Here is a 23,002-nt window from a genome sequence, read left to right as displayed (position 1 = left end):
ATGGGCCAGGTACTATGCTAAGGACTTCCCATATTTTTTAATTTAATATTTTCAACAACCCTAAGAAGTGTGATTATTATTATTATTTCAGTTTTACAGATGAGGAAGCTGGGATTTAAGGACATTAAATAACTAGTAAATAGACAGGCCCAAGTCACTTTTGATTCTATGACTGCTATTTTGAAATAGCTGATTTGTTACAAAATAAGTTGAATGAAATAATTTTAAACTAATCTCCTAGAGCGATGCTTTTTACTTTTTGCTATGGTTCTATAACACACAGCGATTCCTGAGTAACGAGGAATGGTGTCTTGTTGCTTTTGTAAAAAGTTTCTAAATAACTAAGGCGTATGCATAGTAAAAATGATTCGGATAGCCCAAGAGTATATACAGTGCAAATCATGTCTCACTTCTGCTCTATCCTCCTCTTCTCCCACACCGAGGCAACTACTCTAATTTCTGGTTATCCTTCCAGAATAACCATAAGGTCTAAAGAAACAAACTGGAAAAAGCCAGGTCTGACACTGAGTTGACACCTGGATGGGTGGCCAGAGAAAACTGGAGCCTGATGTAGATGAGACACTCAATGATGAGAGTGCAGACAGGCCATCACATCAGCCTCTCCCCATTAGGAGTAACAGAATGCCCTCCAAGTCTGCTTGCCTCACTTTAGAGATGAGAAAACTGGTTAAAATGGCCCCATGGATAGTTGTATGGAGAGCAGAACTCAAGTATAGGACTTTGGTTCTCATTTTTCCATTCAAGTGCAGTGCAAGCGGCCTCTGCATTTGAGTGTTGTGAAGAATTGTATGCTTGAAGTGATCTGAACTTAATTGGGATTTCCACAGGCAAGCTAGATAGCAAACTTTAGAAATCCAAAGGCAACAGCAGCCTTAAAAAATAAAAACAAAAACAAACAAACAAAAAACTTAAAATGCATTCTTTCTTTTTCTTTTTCTAAAAAATCGAAACAGATTGACAGAAAGGTTGTGGAGATAGTACGGACTTCCCATACACCTCCCACCCAGTTTTCCCTAATGTTAACAGGTTTTACCTTTATAAAGTCACCTTCCCCCCACCCTCCAGTCTACTCTTCAGAAGGAAATCCCTGTGTGCAGCTCATTCTGGAAGAGTGGGGAATCATGGTCCACATCCTTGAAGGTGGAGTAGCTTCATAAATTGTTGGGAATACTTCTGCACGAGAGATTTGTTTGTCCCCCCCCATTTATTTCTTTAGCTAATCATTTAATTATATAAGTATGGATTCTTAGATATTTATTTTATACCTTGGGATATAATCCAAAACTACTTTATTTTATTACTCACATTGTTCTAAATTGGCCATTGGGATATTTTTAATCCCTCATCATTGTGTTTTGTTTTACTTTTTTTTTCTCCTTTTTTTTTCTTTTTTCTTTTTCTTTTTGAGTACTTCTTACTTACTGGCACTATAGCATCACCGTGTATAGTTCTGCTCCACTCTTAGAATCAATCATTTCTTTAAGGAGCCCTGGCTCCTCTTACTGGAAAGTGGTATTAGATACCAAGATCTGGGTGTCAGATGTAATGGCAGCTCTTTTAAAGTTAAATAATGAATTTGCAAAGGAAGTTTAGGCATTGTTTTGGGTAATGCTGAATTAGGTCATTGCAGTAATTTATTTGTTAATATTGCTGGAATATAAAATTTGCCTGAGTGAGTTGAATAGAGTTATTCTAAGAATTTTTAAAGTAAAATTCTAAGAAATACTTTATTACTCTCTTCTGTTATTTTAAAAACAAAACAAAAACAAACCTGTCCTCAATTTGATATATTTTTTGATAGCCTGGATCAGAATCTGAGGTAAAACTTTAAAACATGGTAATTTGAAGCAGGTTGGGATTAACTCAGGGATATTGGTAAAACTTTACACTCCATTAGAAAATTAGTAAGTGTAGAATCTATGAAAGACAAGTAATTTATATTTATGTAAAGAAGAATACTTTTCTTTTGCATCACCAAGCATTTTAAATTTGTGTATCCAATAGAGAACTGATAGAGAATGTTAAAGAAAGGAGAGGGAGGGAGAGAGGGAGGGAGGGAGGGAGGGAGGGAGAGAGAGGGAGAAGAGAGAGAATATGAGTATAGTTAAAATAATATCTGGACAGGGGGCCTAACTGATTTATGTTATTCTAGAACAATACTCCCTGTTAGAAATCCAACCTATTCTAACACTGGAATTGAGATGTTTTTAGTCTGGGATATTTGTATATTGATCAGACAACTCTTTTTTGGGGGGGAATTTAAAGCAATTTGTGTGTATATATCTGCAATCTTAGTCCCTATGAGTGATTCTTTTAAAAATATATGTTTTTATTGACTTTTTAGAAGGAGAAGAGGGGAAGAGGAAGAAAGAGAGTTAAACATAGATGTGAGAGAGAAACATCGGTTGCCTCCAGGATGTACCCTGACCAGGGATAGAACCTGCAATTTTGTTATGTGCCCAGACTGGGAATTGTTCAGGCAACCTTTTGGTGCACAGGACGACATTCAAACAATTGAGCCACACTGGCTATGACTAATGAGTGATGCTTTGAAAGTTTATTTCTTAATTTTATTTTTCGTCCTGCCTTGCAGGTATTCTATTTTACTCTCCAGCAGCTACCATTTCATTAAGCAAGTTGAATTTTTACAGCTCATCAAGCAACCAGGTCAGAAGGATCACAGGCTCTGATAGGCAAATGAATAAAATGTATATTGATTGTAAAAAAGATAATCATTTCTGTGAATTAGTCACATTTTTTCCCCTGAGCTATAATCATCACTATTTGTCCTAATCTATTTAAATTTTATATCTCTTAGTTTAGCTGTAAAGAATACTTTTTCAAATCAGTGTAAACAGAAAAGCATTGAGTTAAGCTGATAGTGTGCAATTGCAATTAGTAAGAAGCACAGCACTAATGAGGAAGAGAACCAGCCTGGTAAAAACTGAAGCACAGGTAAATGAAGCAGCCTCTAATGAATAAGCACAGAGAAATTGAGTGAGGCAGGGAGCCTGAGTATGAAAATAGCTGGAAAGCCTCAGGAGGGATGGGGTTGAGTGTGGAGATGGGAAAATAAAAAAATAAAAAAAAAAGGTCTGGGTTTGGACTGCTGGTGAGTCCTGAAGCTGGCAAAGATTGTGGGGGAGAGTGAGAAGCTGAGTATCGTCTTCGGTGACCAAAGAAAGTGACAAAACCTATGCTTGAGAGCCAGGAAGCACTGATCTAGGACATGTCAGAAGGAACGTGTATGTTCCTTAAATGTATCATGTCCACATTGTGCTTAGATGTGCAATGTAATTTAATACTTATGTCAACTTTTTCATGTATTATGTCATTTACTTCTTACACCAACCCTTTGAAGGGAGAGTATGATTAGTGACAGTATTACAGATGGATACACACAGAGGAGGTTGAGAATATGCTCTAAACCACACAGCAACTAACTGGCGGCAAATTTACACCAGGGCTTAAAAATTTGAATTGTTAATTCCCCAAAGCAGTTTGGGGTATCAAGACAAGATAGATAAAACCAATTTATTGTAGCATATGTGCAAATTCTTAGGGCTTGGGACAACCACCAATTCGTTTTGGAGTTTCTGGGTTGAATTGGTGCAGAGAAAGGAGTTTAAAATGGTAGATGTTAGTTTTAGAGTAATTGGAAAATGAAGGTTATCATTGCTGCTCAGAATGGACTAAGGACTCATGGAGAAAGCTGATGGAGCAAATGAGCTTGCGGATTTGCTGAAAGGTGGAAAAGGGGTTATTTGGTTCTTTTATCATTTCACATTCACTTTGAACTTGTCAGGATTCCTGTAGTCTAAAGAGAGTGTTTTTTTACTCTCCTTTTTGGGGGAAGATTAATATTTGGGTTATTCTTAGATTCTGGCAAACTGGTTCCTAGTTTATTCGTCCATTTGTGAATGGGAAAGACAAATAAAAACAAACCACTGTGAATTGTAAGGATGTAATATTTTTTAATGGTGTGTTTATATTTACAGAATAAATCTCAAGAGCAAATTAATTACATGTCTGTAGTTCTTGAAGTTAAGTAGGCTAAGTAGGGAAAAAACATGATTTAATCTTGCTTTATTGCTAGCCAAGTCTCTAGGCTGGCCATTTTTTCCTTTTAATAAAAATGCTTGTGGTTCCTTTCCTTCCCATTAGATCATAGTTGAGAGCTCTGTTAAGTTGTCTGTGAGACGGAGTGTATTAGGCTTGCCTGATTAAAATTGTTCATGAGAGATCAAGCAGACAAGGGACTTTTAGCATAATTAAAAAAGCACGGCTAGCCTTTAAAGACCAGATTTCAGAGATTTTTGAATTTATATCCACCTGTAGGGAAGTGTGTTTATGTAATTAGATTCCATTTCTCCCATGAACCCTTCTTTCTTAAGTCACGCATGGTGCCCTTTTCTCTTATGCAGTATTATCTTCTCAGGCAGGGAACAAGAAATGTTGAGAGGAGCCAGAACCTGAATGAACTGAAATGTTTCCCTTAAAAGATCGCAATGTGCTAAGTTAAACAATCATTCACCTCCTTATGTCAACCAGTTTATTCATAAAAGGGGATGCAGGAGCGAAGTTGATGATAGTAAGAGAAAAATCAAAACAAATTGCATGTCCTGTTTTCTTGGACTAATCTGAGAAAAATTACACCAGCTTTTGGAACTATAATCGTTTTACGATTGATGGACGTGTTAACTGAAAGGTTTTTTTAAAAAGATTTTTGGCTCTTCATTTTTGTAACCCTTAACATTGTATTGCTGGGCTCTGAAACGGTTCAGTTATTATCCCCTTTTTATTATCATGTTTCAGAAAGAAAAATAGATGATTACATTTGATGTGGTTTAAAATGGCTTCTTTTGTCTTTTCAAAGCTGTGTCCACTTTGGCAGACTGAATACCACTTCATTTTCTTCCTGTGTGTTTTTTAAAATACATTTTAGTTCTTCAGAACGGAACCTTTTTTAGCATAAATCAAACTGTTATTGCTGCAATGAGGCAGCATTTTAGAAGAAAATTACGGAGGTGTGAATGTTTTTGTTGTTGTTTTATACCTACATGGAGACAGCGTTACTTTGAGACTATGGGCTTCTGAACATGTGGACATTTTCCTTAAGAAAGGCATTTTCCTCCACCAATAGGGACTGCTTTGTTTTCTCTTAGACTGCTTTAGAGCAGTGATTTTCAACCTGTTTAATCTCATGGCACATGTAAGGTAATTGCTAAAATCCTCATGCGCACCAAAAATATATATATATTTTTTAACAATCTGCCCCCCCCAAAAAAAACCCCAAAAGCTAGAATTTCGATTCATTCACCAGGTGGCTATTATTTTGTTGGCTGCTGTCATTTTTTTATTTGACAAGCTAAAGGTAAAGAGGTCCGTGCCCCTAACTAAATTAGTCAGGTATTGCATCTTTTTAAAAAATTCCTGTGGCACACAGGTTGAAATCGCTGCTTTGGAACATTTCTCATGTAATTAAGATAATTTTTCCATTAGCTGAGAGTGGTTTTCAAAGCTTCTTGTTTTTTGTTTTTTTTTAAAGTTCTATCTTATTTTACATTTTTAGAAAGAATTACTTCTAGTCTTATTTGAACATAAAACAGCAGTATTCAATGGGAACCTCAGTTATTTCCATAACAGCACTGGGTAAGAGAATAAGATGATAAAAGAAGTCTCCCAAATCAAAATGTACCTTACGTTATGTTATCCCAGTTGTAGAGTGGGACTGTTGTTAGGAACCTAATCAAACATACATTGGCCAGGCATAAAAGTATTTCACATTCATGAGGAACTGAGGAGGCGAGGAGCCTGAAGTTTTAAATGGTGGGAGTTTTTTTAAGTGCTGTCTGCAGGAGGAGAGCACTATCCAAGGTTACATCTTGAAACAGTAAAATCTGTGAATAGTTTTGTTTGTAGGAGGAGGTCACAAAAAGGTTATTTTTTTTAGTTTTTTTTCCCTATTTGACAATCAGTAGTTCTCCTAGTTTCCAACCATTTTATAGTTTTAAGGATTAATCATTGCATCAAATTATATATTATCCTTACTTTTGATTAAATAAACTGTTTTAACAGTTATACAATTAAGTAGGTTAGGTAATAATAGTTGTTTCAATTAAGACAATAATTTAGGATAAAATCACATAGAATTAATGAGTTATAGTATATGTTATAATGTGGTAACTAGTATATCTCTGTCATAGGTGATATGATTTATTTATCAAAAAATGGAAAACCCTTAAGTGTTTCTTATTAATTTTAGACACTGGTTAGTATATTTATTTAATTTCTTATTCATCCACCATTCATTCAATAAACACTTCGTGAACCCTTCCTGAATATTAGGCATTGGTCTTGATATTGGTGATATAGAGATGAATGATTGTTTTTGAGGAGTTTTTTTTTGTTTTATACAAATTCACAAATAATTACTAGTATGAGTAGAGTGCTATTCGTGTATTTAATTGTTGTTGGGATGTCAAAGGAGATTTCAATAGGAGAGTATATTTAAATTGAGTCTAGAAGGATAAAAATTCCATGATCAGGCCAAAAATGAGAAGAAGAGCATGCAGAAAATTGATAACTGCAAGAACAAATTTGTTGCATTTCTATAAGACTTGCCAGTATTTTAGTTAAGTTTTCTGGAATATATAGGAGAAATAATTGGAAATGATCCTGGGAAAGTAGGCAGGAAGGTCTCCCATTCACTTTGTTGATGAGTTTAGACTTTACCTGTAAGGAGTTATAAGGCACTAAAGGAACAAAGCTGGATGAATAACATAAAAAATTTTGGATTTTTGAAAAATAAATTGAGTGGGATTATAGAAACTATTTGGAAAGGGAAGAAAGAGACAGCATGCAGTAATCATCATACATCCCCTATTTCTTCAGTGAACTAGTAAGGCAATCTTGTATCACTGGGTTTTAGAGCCAGACAGACTAAATTAGCTTTAGATTCTCAGTCTAAAGATCCCCTTAACTTCTCATAGCCTAAGTTTTTTACCTGCAAAATGTGTATGATAGCTATCTTGCAGTATTATAAAGCTCATGTGTTCAAACTGCTTTGCTTGAATTCATAGGTATATATATTCAATAAATAGTAATTATTAGTTATTGATTTCTAAGTACTTAGAACTGTGTAGTAAATATTATAAATGTCCCTTTCCCTCAATTTTTATAATAACTCATTATATGCAAAAGCAAGCAAGAAAAATACACATTTTACAAACTGTTTATTTTTGAAGCCTTCTTGATTGCTTTCCCTATCTTATATAATAAAGCCTAATATGCAAATCAATTGAATGGCAGAATGACTGGTGGAAAGACCGGTCGCTATAACACATGCTAACCACCAGCAGCAGATGCTCAATGCAAGAACTGCCCCCAGGCCCCAGGCCAGCCAAGGCGGGTGCCAGCAGTGACCCCCACCCTCCATTGCCCTGCTGGTTCACTGGTTGCCCACAGATTGGCCCTGATCACCAGCCAGGCTTAGGGAGCCTACCCAGGCACAAATTTCCTGCACTGGGCCTCTATTGTGAAAGATAACCCATTTGAAGTTTATCAAGTGTGTTCATTGACCTTGCTCATATGCTCCCAAATACTTTAAACCACACAAAATGTTTAGTGTTGAGGGCTTTATGGTATGAGAAATATGATTACATTTGCCCCAAGTGGAAACTATATGTTCTATTTTTTTTTAACTAATGCATTTAAAGTTTAAGAAATACTGTCTCTACTGTTGCAAGTTGGATTTTCTTCTAGTGCCTCACTTAACACGATCAGTTTAGTTTCTGCTTAAAATGTTTGTGACTAGGAGAGACAGTTACCTTACAAAGTAGTGCATCTCTTGTTTGGACCACTTCAGTTGTCAGAAAATTCTTTTTGTGTAGTTGATTCCATTTCCTTTTAATTTCTACTCTTTGGGACTAGTCCTCTTCCAAAGTCACATTGACCAAATCTAATCAGCCTTTCATTTGCTGTGTCATAAGCTGTTTGCCAAAAGCCATCTTTCATTTTGTTCAGGCTTAGTGTATTCTCATATTTTCCAGGTTTTGTAATTGATTAAAAAACAAAATAAAAGTTTTGATGAAGTACACTTGATGTACAATAAACTGCACATATCTGAAGTGAATTATTTTGATATATGTATGTGTCTGTGAAACCATCACTGCAATCAAAATAGTGACTATTACTATCACTCCAATAATTTCCTTGTCTTTTCATATTCTCTTCCATTTCTTCTTGCCCCTTCAACTCAAATTCTACACCCCCTGCAACCACTCACTTGTTTTTATTTCTCTGTAAATTCATTTATATTTTCTAGAACTTTATATAAATGAAATCATATAGTATGCTTTTTTTTGTCTGGCTTCTTTATAATTTGTTTGAGATCAATTTATATTGTTACATATAACAATAGTTCATTTCTTTTTCTTGATGAGTAGTATTTCATCCTATGGAGGTATCACAAGTTGTTTATCCATTTACCTGTTAATGGATAATTGGGTTATGTCCAATTTGTAAGCATTATGATTAAGGCAGCTATGACCATTGATGTATAAGACTTGGTGCTGACATATGCTTTCTTTGTTGGGGGACTAAGTGCCTAAAAGTGGAAGGGCTGCTTCATATTGTAGATATATATGCTTAAATTTAAGAAATTTTCAAACTGTTTTTCAAAGTATTTGCATCATTTTACAATCCCACCAGCATTATGTAAGAATTCCAGTCCCTCTGTATTTTTACCAACACATGATATGATCAGTCTTTTAAATTCTCTCTTTGTGGTATTAATTTGAATCTTTTTTTTCCAATTAAAGTTTATATTTAATATTATTTTATACTAGAGGCCTGGTGCACAAAATTTGTGCGGAGTGGGGGTGGAGTGTCTTTCAGTCCAGTGTGCACCCTCTTTAATCTGGGTCTCCTTGAGGGATGTCCTACTAAACGGGCAGTAGGATATCCTTCTTTTAACCCTACCAGACTGCTGTACCGATTCTTTGGTAATTTCTGAATCTGCCGTTATACCGTTGTACCTAATTTCTGGTACTTTGCCTAGTACATGAAAAAAATGCATCACAAACTAAAAATAACCAACCAACCGTAGTCAAACCTCATGGTTAGCCATTGCAAATGTCTGCCCCCACATGTTTGAATTGACTTTGTGTGGTTTGACGTGAAAAAATTCTGAAAAGTCACAATGAAACGAGCGGCTAATGAACCAAGCACTTCAACAGGAAAGTGAAGTAGGTCTAGACTTATCACAGTCCAGTTATTTTATATTTTATAAAATAATTCTAGTATAAAATAATATTAAATGTAAACTTTAATTGATCGATACTTTGATTGATTCAGACTCTGAGGAGTCAGAATTTCATCAAGAATACGTTTCCCAGTTCAAGTCACACAGACAGTGAGAGCTCGAGTGATGAGGAGAATCTTGAACCTTATACATCTAGAGCTAGATCAATAGTAAGAGAAGGGGGGGTGTGTCCCTCAAACAGGTGATGGGGGAGATCTAGGAGATGTGTTGGAGTGATGGTCAATTTGCATATTACTCTTTTATTAGATATGATTAGTTTCAGGTGTACTGAATAATGATTAGATAATTATATACTTTACAAAGTGTTCCCCTCCAATATTTCCAATATCCACCTGGACCATACATAGTTATTGCAATAGGATTGACTGTATTTCCTGTGCTCTACTTTACATACCAGTGACTGTTTTGTAACTGACAATCTGTACTTCTCAGTCCCTTCACATTTTTCACCCAGTCCCTTGGCCCCTCTTTCTTCTGGTAAAAAAGCAGTCTGTTTTCTGTACCTACGAGTCTATTTCTGTTTTGTTTGTTGTTCGTTTGTTCTTTAGGTTCCACATGTAAGTGAAATCATATGATATTTGTCTCTCTCTGACTGACTTATTTCACTTAGTATAATACTCTCTAAGTTCATTCATGCTATCACAAATGGTAATATTTCATTCTTTTATATGGCCAAGTAATATTCCATTGTATGTATGTAAGTAACACGGTTTTTCTATCCACTTGTCTATTGATAGATACTTGGATTGCTCTCATATATTGGCTTTTGTAAATAATGCTGTAATCTTCTTAAGGTTAATAATTTTGAGTACCTTTTTATTTGATTATCTTTTCTGGTATCTGATTAAATATTTGGCCCATTTTTAATCAGGTTTTTTTTATTAATGAATTTTGAGAATTCTTTATATATTATGGCTACAAGTCCTCTATTGGGTATATATGCTTTGCATATATTTCCTTTTTAAGAAAATATATTTTTATTGATTTCAGAGAGGAAGGGAGAAACATCAGTGATATGAGGGAATCATTGATCAGTTGCCTCCTACATGCCCCCTACTGGGGATCAAGCCCACAACCTGGCAGGTGCCTTTGACTGGAATCAAACCCGGGACCCTTCAGTCCTCAGGCCTATGTTCTATCCACTGAGCCAAACCAGCTAGGGTGCTTTGCATATATTTTCTCCTAGTCAGCTCATCTTTTCACGCAATTGGGTTTTTCAAAGAGCAAAAGTAAAATTTGAATGAAGTCCAATTTATCAATTTTACTATTTATGTGTTGTTGCATCTTATCTAAAAAAAATCTTTGCCTAACTCAAGGTCCAAAATATTTTCTCATATTTTTTTCTACAAGTTTTATAGTTTTACTTTTTACATTTAAGTCGGTAATACATTTTTTACTTTGGAATATTTTTAGATTCGCAGAAAAGTTTTAAAATTAGTACAGATAGTTCTTGTGTACCTCTCATTCTCTTTTTGCTATTATTAACATCTTACATAACCATATTAGATTTGTCAAAACTAAGCAACCAGCGTTGGTATATTACTATTCACTACACTTCTGTTTTCTGTTCTAGAATTTCACATTAGTCCTCAAATATCTTTATTCTTCTTCGATCCTTGATAGTTTCTAAGTCTTTTTTTTCTGCCTCCTCCTCTTCTTTTTTAAGATAACCTTGACAATTTTGAGCAGTACTGGTAAGATATTTTATGGAATGTATCTGAATTTGGGTTTGTCTAATGTTTTTCTCTTGATTTCACTGGGATGATTTTTTTAAGAGAGACGCCCTTTTTATCTCATCATATTTGGGGCAGGTGGATACATGATGTCACCATGTTTTAGCATTTGAGTGGCTTATTTTTGATTACCTGACCACAGTGATGTTTGCCAAGTTTCTCCACTGTAAAGTTAATGTTTTTCACCCTTTCTATAATTCATTGAGTGGAAGCAAGTTGTTAAGTATAGCTCATGCTCAAGGAATGCAGGAATCATGTTTTATAGCACTTAGAAATGGGTATCTCCAAAAATTACTTGGAATTCTTCTGGAAGATGATTATTTTAAATGGTACTTAATATTTTTCTCTTCTCTGCCATTTATGTGTTTAGTCATTTCTTATATCAATATGGACTCATGTATATTTATTTTACACTTTCAGTTATAACAAAAATATATGTTATTTTGTTGCTGAACTTATTACAGCTCTGCCGAGTGGTAGCTCTTTTAGGTTGTTGGCTCCTGTATTCCTTGTATGTGCTTCCCTCTCTTTTTCCAGTACTTCCTTTTATTTTGACACAAGATGCCCAAGGCTCATCTGGTATTTGCAATGCTCTATTCCTAAATACAGCCATTTCCTTATTTATTTATTTATTTATTTTTTATTTATTTTTTTATTTGTATGTTATTTAGAAACTAAGATTGGGCATTAGGTATTCTGATTGTTGTTAATGGGATATCACTATGCCGAGGTTCTCTCAGCACCCAGAGCCAGGAAATGCATATATTATATGTATGCAACCTGAGGATATTTACAATTACTTCCACATCTGTCTGTTTGTATTTATATTCAGCTAAATGTGAGTTCATACGGATGCCACTGGCTCTAATGCAGTAGCAAGTGGTTGGTTCATTGCTTATCTATAATGTCTTTCTCCAACAGGGAGAAATGGGTCCCACCTTTTGTTTACCTATTTATTTAACCCCAGTACACATGTAAAGTAGTTTGAGCTGTTAATCTGTATCTGGAAATCTATTTGGAGTTAATTTTTGTGTATGGTGTGAGATACAGATAAAAGTTTATTTATTTAAAAGTATGAATATCCAGTTATTCCAGAAATATTTGTTTAAAATACTATCTTTTCTCCATTGAATTGCCTTTCCATCTTTGTTGAAAACTGGTTGTGCATTTTTGTATAGGTCAGTTTTAGAACTCTTTAATTCATTCAGTTGTGTGTGTTTTTTCTTTTTCTTTTTCTCCTTACCAGAGAATATGTTTTATAAAGTTGAGAAAGAGAGAGAAAAAGGAAACATTCTTATGAGAAACATTAATCAGTTGCCACTTGCAGTGCTCTGACCAGGATCTAAACCCATAACCTAGATATGTGCCCTAACTGGGAATCAAAATTATAACCTTTTGAGGTATTTCGAGATGCTCCAGCCAACTGAGCAACATAGCCAGGACAGTGTTTTTTCTGTCTGTACTCCAAAAATTTACTGTCTTGATTATTGTAGATTGATTATTGTAAATCTTAAAATCAGGTAGTGTTTTAGCGATCTTTTTTCTGCTTATTTTTCAAAGTTGTTTTGACTATTTCACATCTTTTGCATTTTCATAAGAGTTTTAAAATCAGCTTGTCAATATCTATGAAAAAAAAAGTCTATTGGGATGTGGATTTGGATTGCATTCAATTCTTAAACCAATTTGGGAAGAATAGATATCTTAACTATTGAATCATGTAACCCAGGAACAAATAATGCCTCTTCATTTATGTCTTTAATTTCTCTCGGAAATGTTTTGTAGTTTTCAGTGTACAAGACTTCTGCATCTATTGTAAAGTTTATCCCTAAGTATTTCAGATGTACCGATGCAATTCTAAATGATATTACTTTTTAGTAGCAACTTCCAATGTTTTCTTGTTAAGAAGTAGGCATACAATTGATTTTTGAATATTGATCTTGTATCCCATAATATTGTTAAAGTCACTAGTTCTTGTAGATATTTTATAGGTTCTGTCTGGTTTCTATAGAGAGGTTGTGTTTGTGAATAAAGAAAGTTTTACTTCTTTCTTTAAAAGTTGGATATCTTTTGTTTTTCTTGCCTCATTTCACTGGCTTGAACCTCCAGAATAATGTTGAATAGAAGCTATGAGAGTAGCCATTTCTGTTTTCCTGATCAGAATGGGAGAAGCAATAAGTATGATGTTAACTGTAGATTTTTCAAGATACTCTTTATCAGACTGAGGAAATTCCCTCTTATTGCTACTGCGTTGAGAATTTTTATAAGAAATTAATTTTGGGTTTTGTCAAATACTATTTGGTGCATATTTAGATAATCATAATTTTTCCTTCTTAAATTTTTTAATATGTTGAATTACATTTAATCTAGCCTTGAAACTTGAAATAAGCTTGGAAATACTGAGATGGACCCCACTTGGTCTTAATGTATTATATTACCCTTTATGCACATTGTTGAAATCAACTTTCTATAATTTTTATATTTATGTTTATGAGGATATGGTCTACAATTTCCTTACAAATGGGAAATTATTCTTAACTTGGATTTGTGGGGAAAATTTTAGGATTATTGCTTCTCTAAATGTTTGTAGAATTCAATAGTGATACCTGGAGTTTTCTTTGTGGGAGGCTTTTACTACAAGTTCAATTTTTTTTTTTAATAAAGTTTCACACTAATTCTTCTTGAGTGAGCTTTGGTAACTTGTTTCTGTCAAGGAATTCAGCTTTCTTCTTGGTTATAAAATTTATTAGCATGATGTTGTCATAATTCTATCTAATAAAAGAGTAATATACAAATTGACTATCACTCCAACACACAAGATGGCTGCCACAAGATGGTCAGCAGTGGAGGGCAGTTGGGAGGGACCAGGTCTGGAAGGGAGGGCAGTTGGGGCGAACAAACCTGCCAGGGAGGGCAGTTAGGGGTGACCAGGCCTGCAGGTGATGGCAGTTAGGAGCAATCAGGTGGGTAGGGGAGCAGTTAGGCATCAGTCAGGCTGGCAGGTTGAGTGGTTAGGGGGTGATCAAGCTGGCAGGCAGAAGCAGTTAGGGGCAATCAGGCAGGCAGGCAGGCGAGCATTTCGGAGCCAGCAGTCCTGGATTGTGACAGGGATCCCAGATTGTAGAAGTTGCAGGCTAGGCTGAGGGACACACACCCCTGATCACGAATTTTGTGTACCGGGCCTCCAGCCTTTCCATATTATCTGGAGATTTTGTAGTGATGTCACTTCTAATTTCTGATTTACTAATTTATATATTTTTCAAAATGATCTGATCATTCTATAAATTTATTAATTTCATCAACTATGCCAAAGAATTAACTTTTGCTTTCATTGATTTCCACCCTATGTTCTATTGTTTTGTGTCACTGAAGTCTGCTATGATCTATATTATTTCCTCCCTCTTGCTAAATTAGGCTTAATTAGTTCTCTCGCGCCCTCTCTCTCTCTCTCTCTCTCTCTCTCTCTCTCTCTCTCTCTATCTCTCTCTCTCTTTTTTCACAGTGTGGAAGCTAGACATTAAGTTGAGAACCTTTCTTCTTTTCTAATATAATTTTTATGCCATAGATTTTGTTCGGCTTTAGCAGCATCCTGCAATTTTTTATATGGCATGCTTTTATTTTCATTCAGTTTAAAATGCTTTCTAGCTTCATTTTAGGTTTCTTCTTTGACCCTTTGGTTATTTAGAGAATCTTATTTATTTCTAAAATATTTGAGAGCTTTCCAGAAATCTTTGTTACTGTTTTCTAATTTAGTAATATTGTAAGCAAAGAGTATAGTTTGTATGACTTAAACCCTTTTATATTTGAGACTTATTTTATGGTCAAAATATTGTATTTCTTGAGTTTCTCTTACTCTCTGCTTCATGTATTTTGAACCTTGGTTACTGGGTGCTTAAATATTTAGGATTATTATATCCTCTGGATGAATTGACCACTTTACCATTATGAAATTATCCTCTGTGTTCCGGATAGTTGTTCTATTCTGAACACAACTTTTTCTGATATTAGTATAGACACTCTAGATATCTTTTGGCTAGTTTTAGTATGATGTGTCATGTTGTATTCTTTTGCTTTTATGCATTTATATCTATAGTTAATGTACATTTCCCAAAGGAATATATTGTTGGTCCTTTCTTTTTTAGTTATCTGATAATATCTTCCTTTTAATTGGAGTATTAAGATAATTTACATTTACTTTAATTGTTGATAATGGTTCATTTTAAGTCTGTCATCTTGCAATATGTTCTCCTCCCATCTGTTCTTCGTTCCTTATTTATATTTTTGTATCTTCTTTTGTTTGTTTGATTTTTGGATACTGTTTCATGATGTCTAGACCCTTTAAGCATCCTGGTTGTCATCTAGGTTAGTTTCAATTTATTTAAAGATCAATGTAGACTTATTATGTCAAAATCCCAAAGTCTGAATGTATAATGTGTTCTAAGTGTTTTTGAAAAACAAGTGACCTATAAAGGTTTATTTTGATGATCTTAAAAAATTGCTTGATAATTTTATATTTGTCATAATATATAGGTGCTGATGCAGATTGATGCTTTAGTTAATGTTGAATGCCTTTTTTTAGGATCACCTATTGACTTCTGTGCTTTTCTCATTCCCTGATGTAAGACTCCCTATGAGGAGGTGACACACTGGCAGCCTCACGAGGACCCTGTGGAGGACATCTTGGAAAAGCTGGCTTTCGTTCCTAGGTTTATCGGTATTTGTCTTGAGTCAGGATCTTTTCTTCCATTTAATTTAGGGATAGAGGGAAAAGAAGAGACATTATTATTTATTTTCATCATATATCTACTCATTCTTTCTCAAATAAAAAGATTGGAATATATTTTTCAGAAAGTTGAGAAACATTTTCCTATTCAGTTTTAGAGATGAGTATCCAGTATGGATATGCCATTGAGCATGGAAAGAGGGTTTTATCATTTTGTATAGAAGGGAATGGCATGAAGAAGATAGAAAAGAACCATGTGATTTGGCTTGAGTAACGCTATGGTTATTTTATCAGGTTTGGAAGTAGGTAAATCACATATCTGTCTTGAATCCTAAGAAGTGGCAAGCTATATGCTCTGTGTGTCTTCTCTCCAGAGGCCTAATACCATTCACCCTGGCCTGGAATTGAGGAAAAAATTACTCTAAATTCCTTATTTCCTAAGATTTCCATGTTCCTAGAGGATTTCCTTGAATTTGTCACTAGAGTATTTTTTTTTTCAGTAGCTCTACTTTCTAGACAGTATGTAAATGTGAGTGTATTTTCTGTATTCTGTATTCTAAGCTAGCTCTTAAAATTTCAAAAAAGCAGAATATGGTACATCCATATTAAATGCAGGTGCTTTCTGCCCTGTTTGCTTCAGACAGTTGAGTGTCTATAATGGGTAGCACTGATGATTTGTAAGCTGATGAATGGATGCCAAAAGCTAAATGTCTCTTGAGTACAGTGGAGCCTATAGTCTAGTCTCCATGAATATTAGGGCATTGTGCCAACTAGAGCTGGCTTAATTTTGCAAGCAGGAGCCCTTTACAGAAGTATTCATGGTAATTAACCAATTCAAAGAGCAATATTTTTCTTTCATTTATTTGGCAGAAAACAACTAAATATCTGCAGCAAGAATGTTTTTGACATTTTCATTTGCTGCTTGAAGGAAAATGGATACTTTGAATTGTGATATAAAAGAAAACTGCTATGAAATAGTATTTCCATTTTAACTTCCCAAGAAAAATGTGGAATCCTCAATTAGCAAAAAAAAAAAAAAAAAATTTTAAATTTGTATAGTTGGCTGTGGAAGTGAACAGAATTAATATTTTTAGGTATTAGCTTGATTTTTAGGGATTTTATTGACTTAGATCCATTGCTTAAATTAAAAAAATATATACTTATTGATTTTAGAGAGAAAGGAGGGGAGAGAGAGAGATAGAAACATCAATGATGAGAGAGAAGCATCGATCCATTGCCTCTTGCACACCCCCTGCTGCGGATCCAGCTGCATCCTGGGCATGTGCCCTGACTGGGAATTGAATTTTGGCCTCCTGCTTCATAGGTCAATGCTCAACCACTGAACCACACCAGCCAGACCAGATTCCTTGTATGTCTAAGAAATAGAATTTCAGTTATGTGTTTTAGTTTCCTGTCCTTTCTCCTTTCTCAAGTTCATTTCCACTCCCAAGTATTTCATAGAATTTTTTCTATTTTCTCCTGTTTCTGTTAGTTTAAATAAATATTTGTTATTTGTATCATCTTATTCCAATAATTTTAACTTTAATAAAGAGGAAGTTAGGACTAAGCACCTAGAATGGACTATTTTGAATAATTTAGAACTGAGAGTCCAGTGATAGACAAATTATAGAAGTATTCATTTGTTTTAGTGTATGCTACTCTTCATATAAATACTCTCATCTTGATAATATTAATCCTTTCACTGCAGATATAACTTCTAACTATACTCATATTTTTTTTATTATTAGGCACGGTTTATCAAGGATGTAATTATTCCTCAATTTGACACTTTTTCTTTCTGCAATTTTGACATATTTTGTGTGTATATTATTGCTTCTGTCTAGTCTTTTTGAATTGGAGATATTTAATTAGAAGGCTATGGTCTTAACTTTTAATATTCTTTGGTTTTAAGCATTAGAAGCCCATAAAAACAGACATGTGGAAGGATTTTAGGGTAACTTCTGAAATGCCCCCCCCCAAAAAAACCAGTTTGACCTCATAAGGAACTGGCATTCTCCATCAATAACACTATTAGAAACTTAGGTAGTACTCTCCTCATAACTTATGTTTGCTTCTATTTGCATATCCCTTACTCTTTACATTCTATACATTTACTTTCAGATGCCCATGACCAGACATGGTTATCTATCACTAGGCTTTAGTTAACAATCAAACTAGACAGAGACCCCACTTAAAATAATTTCAACAGAGAGAATGTTGTTCAGCTTAAGTCAGGTGTCCGTTTGTGTTTTAAAGAGCTATTGCTGAGAGGGCATCATAAAGTACAAATTTGGCTGCTACAGCCATATTCAAACAGATGCAATCTTTTTGAGGTATTCGAATTATAAAAATAGGACAATGACAAATTTTATCTGTAACATAAATAATTACATATTCATAAATATTTTTGTGCATACATGTATCAGGAACTGTGTGAATTAGTAGATATTCAGTGTTCAATGAGATAAAATGCAGTTTTTTACCTTGAGGAGCTTATATTCTCCTCAAGGAAAAGGGGAATTTTTTAAAGTCAGCATAGAAGTAAATTATGAAATGTGATAAGTACATCGAGAAGACACATATAGCTGGGATAGAGAATCACACTTGAAGCAGTTGGGAGATGGAAAGTGGAGGGATGGTAGGGACACTTACTTTATTTGTTGTTATTTATGTTTAGGCTTGAAGGATAAAAGGTGATGTTCCTATTAAGAAACTAGTATGTAAAAAGGCCTGTATATATAAGAAATATGGAATCCCTAGGGAAATAAAAGATCATTGTGGATGGGACAAAGAAGAAGGGATTGGAATAAATTTGTCAGTAACAATTACTGTCAACTTGAATCAAGTCCATGACTTAATTGAGTTAGAAACTCTACTATGTTAAAGAGACTGCTGAATTTGGTGGGCTTAACTGCTAAGGTGAAAATAAAAAAGGATGTGTCCTGTAAAGGATTACACACAGTGATACAAGGTGGAACATGACATTCTGTTAGAAGCTTATTCTTTGCTTAAATATCTGTTCATTCATTCCTTAAATATCTATTGCTTGCTTTATTTTGTTAGGCACTATTACAGACTTTGAAGTTACAGTAAATAATTAGCTCCCATGGAGTTATTAGAACACTAGAGGCCCATTGCACAAAGATTAGTGCAATAGGCCTTCCTTCCCCTGGCTGCTGTCACAGGTTTTCCTCCAGCACTTGGGACCCAGGCCTTTGCTCTGGTGCCACCTTCCATCTTTGCTTTGCCTTCACTCCCACCAGATTCTTCAGTGTTCGCTCCTACTGGAGCATTAAGTCTTCTCAGCTCTGGCCGGAGCACCGCTCCTGTAGCTCCCTCTACCCCCTGCCTTCCCCTTCATCGTAGGCGAACCATCCTACCCGGCCACTTCATACCTGTATATGCAAATTAGCCTGCCATCTTTGTTGGGTTAATTTGTATACTTTTGTGTCATGGAGGTATGGTCAATTTGCATATTTCTCTTTCATTAGTGTATTATAGATTGCATCTCAAAAATCTGATTCTTTGACCATCATTGTCAATCAACTGGGAGAGTGTTCAAAATGCAGAATCTCAGGCTCCACCAAGACTTCCTGAATCAAAAATCTGCATTAAGACCCAAGTATTTTGGTATGCATAGTAAAGATTGAGAAGCACAGTTCTAGAGCAGGAATTGGCAAATTATGTCTTTCGGGCCAAATCCAGCAGATAGCCTGTTTTTATAAATGACGTTTTATTGAGACAGCTATGCCTGTTTCCTTACATCATTGGTGGCTGCTTTCATAATACAATAGCAAATTTGGGTATGGGCCCTTCACAGTGCTGCATTTTGTTCTAGAACAGTGGTCGGCTAACTCATTAGTCAACAAAGCAAAATATCAACAGTACAATGATTGAACTTTCTTTTGAGAACCAAATTTTTAAAACTTAAACTTCTTCTAGTGTCACTTCTTCAAAATAGACTCACCCAGGCCGTGGCATTTTGTGGAAGAGCCACACTCAAGGGGCCAAAGAGTCTCATGTGGCTTGCAAGCCACAGTTTGCCAACCACAGTTCTAGCGCATAGACAAATTGCTTGGAGGTCACAATAGAGATTCAGTTTCACTTGTTTGACTGTGAAAAGGTTAGGGTATAGGTAGTGTTTGAACTATTCTGAAAAGCATTGGTTTACCATATATTAAAATTATAATCTTTGATCCAAATGAAATACATTAAAGTCTTATATACATACTAAAAAGGTCAAAAGATTGAGTCAGATTTTGTGGATGATACAGTTATGGAAAATGGAGGAAGGACAGGTCTTAAGAGATTTAAGAATGTTGGTGTCATTATGGTGATATATCTATATATATATAAAAGCCTAAGCAACTTTCCGACCAGTAGCTATGACACGCACTGATCACCAGGAGGCATATGCTCAACACAGAAGTTGCTGAGCTATGGTGACTTGGCAGTGGTGGTTCTCGGATGATGCACCCTGGAACCAGAGAGGAGGGAGCCTGATTCCAGGATACGTCACCCTAGAACCTCCCTCTCGCAATCCAGGACTCCTTGGGGGATGTTGGGGAGTCAGTTTCGAATCGATCCCCACAGGCCAAGCCAGGGGACCCCACTGGTGCATGAATCTGTGTACCGGGCCTCTAGTTAAGAATATAATAGTATAAAGTTGTTCAGTCTTAAAACATTTTTTTATCAAGTGCTTTTGAGGTAGAGTTGTTCACTTGATGCTAGCAGTATTTTGAAGATTGCCAGTCTATAAGTTTGTATGTTTAGTTTATTTGTAAAGGTTTGAGACTTTTAAAAAGTCAAGTCTTTTGTCAAATGAATACAACAATAGTGGTATGGAACTTGGATCTAAGACTTCTAATTAAAGTAATTTAACTTGATTCACTTGCTGGTTCCTGGCATGCTGTCCATCTTTCATGCCAAGCTTGAAGAGCACTCTGCTTTTATTATCCTAAGTATTAGATTTACTTGTAAGTTTTCTTTCCAATGTCATTGAAAATATATTATTCTCTTAAATGCTTTTTTCTCTTGTTGAAAACAACATTTTAAACTCTGAATATAAAGAGTATTTCTTTGTTAAAACACAGTGAATGTTTGGTGGGTGTGGCTCAGTGAATGGTTCAGCAGTGACCTATGAACCAAGAGATCACAGTTCCATTCTCAGTCAGGGCACATCCCCAGTTTGTGGGCTTGGTCCCCCGTGGGGAGCGTGCAGGAGGCAGCCAATTGATTATTCTCTCTCATCATTGATGTTTCTCTATCTCTCTTCCTCTTTGAAATCAATAAAAATATATACTTAAAAAAAAAAAAAAAAAAAAGACAGTGAAAAGGAAACTCCATACTGTTTTTCACAGTGGCTATCCCAGTCCCTGCATTCTCACCAACAGTTGCATGAGGTTTCTCTTTTCTCCACATCCTTGTCACCACTCATTGTTGATTTAGTTATGATGGCCATTCTGGCAGGTATGAGGTGATGTCTCATTGTGCTTTTAATTTTCACTCAAAAAATTAAAAATGGGACTGTTACTATTATAATCGGTTATTAATAACTAGAGGCCCAGTGCATGAATTCATACATGGGTGGGCTCCAGTCAGTCCAACCCCAATCCAGGCAGATCAGGGTCAAACCTATCAGGAGGAGGAGATGCAGGAGATTGGCGGCCTGGCCTTCCCTGATCAGGGCCCTATCAGGGCCAGGCCAGCTCGGGGGAGGGGCTGAGGGCAATTGTCTGGCAGGCCCCACCCTCAAATGGGGTAGGGGGTCAATCATCGGGGGTCAGCAGCTGGGGGAGGAGTTCAGGGAGGTTGGCCGGTAAGCCCCACCCCCAATTGTTGTGTTGAAAGGGGGCAATCAGGGATGGATCTGGCTGAGGGTAGGGGCCACAGGCAGTTGGCTGGTTGGCCCTGCCCCATCTGGGTGATGGGGGTCCATTAGGGGAGGGGCCTGCCAGGGGGAGGGGATATTGGAGGTTGGCCACAGGCCCAACCCCCTGATCCAGCTGGTTCACTGACCTAAGTGGGCGTCATAGCAACCAGCTTTCCAGTCACTGGCTAGGTAGGTAGGTAGGTAGGTAGGTAAATAGATAGATTAGATTAGATAGATAGATAGATAGATAGATAGGAAAGAAGTAAAGGTAAGGACAGACAGTATAGGCATGTCTTTTGCGCAGCCTCACAGAAAGCTGCGATTTTGTACTTCCCAGGGAATCACTGGCCTATTCACTGCAAAATACTAGGGGAAGGGATTCAATAAAGAAAAGATAGGTATGCCCAGTAAAATTGGAGTGACATTGGGAACCTACTTGCTTGTCAGTCATACCTGGGAACAGAAATCTTTGGCCAGAATGGGTATGGCCACTGTAAGTATGCAAAAATTTAGGAATACATAGTCTTCTAAACAAAGGAATTTGCTCTCTTTTACATGTTCTTGGCCTTTTTTTTTTTTCATTTGCATTTGCATTTGCATATGTTTTCTCTATAGACATGTGAACCTGTATACCCCATATGCCATACAGTAATAGTCTGCAGCAGGCAAACACAAATTAAAGTAGCCTGGTCCTATATTGGACTGTTTAGACCTGGAAAGGAAGTTCTGGACATTGACTCTCATTTTAATCCTGCTAAAAGCAAAATGGGATTTCTTCCTGAGTGGGACTGAAAAATGGAACTTTGAAATTCAGGGGTTTGATTCCACAGAAATAAAACTTTCTACAATATCACATCCTCCCGTGCACATATCTGAAAATTCCTTTTCTTGGGATGTTGCAAGAAATTCACCCCTACTAGCAACCAGAGGAAATGTGGACCTCTCCTCTTTGCTAACAGAACTGCCATGATCCCACTGTGGGAATATATCCTAAGAAACGCAAAACACTAATTTGAAAGGATATATGTACCTCTATGTTCATTGCAGTGTTATTTACATTAGCCAATATTTGGATCAGCCCACGTGTACATCAGTAGATGGGTGGATAAAAAAAGCTATTGTACATTTACACAATGGAATACTACATGGCCTAAAAAGAAAGAAATCTTACCTTTTGTGACAGCAAGAATTGTCCTAGAGATTATTATGCTAAGTGAAATATGGAAAGACAAATAACATATGATCTGATTTATATGTGGAATCAAATGAACAAAATAAACTGACAAACAGTAAAAACAAAGGCATGGATACATGGAACAGACTGACATCTG

At 35.8% G+C, this 23,002-nt stretch overlaps 1 protein-coding gene across 7 annotated transcripts in view; it reads left to right on the top strand.

The window, feature by feature from the left end:
* Positions 1–23,002, top strand: part of RFX3 (regulatory factor X3) — a gene marked incomplete at its 3' end in the record, with an annotated part of 272,770 nt that overhangs the window by 74,973 nt on the left and 174,795 nt on the right. The window lies entirely within an intron of this gene.

Source organism: Pipistrellus hanaki (assembly GCF_964339955.1).
Source record: "Pipistrellus hanaki genome assembly, chromosome: 11".
NCBI lineage: Eukaryota > Metazoa > Chordata > Mammalia > Chiroptera > Vespertilionidae > Pipistrellus > Pipistrellus hanaki.
This window is presented reverse-complemented; position numbering and strand designations above follow the sequence as displayed.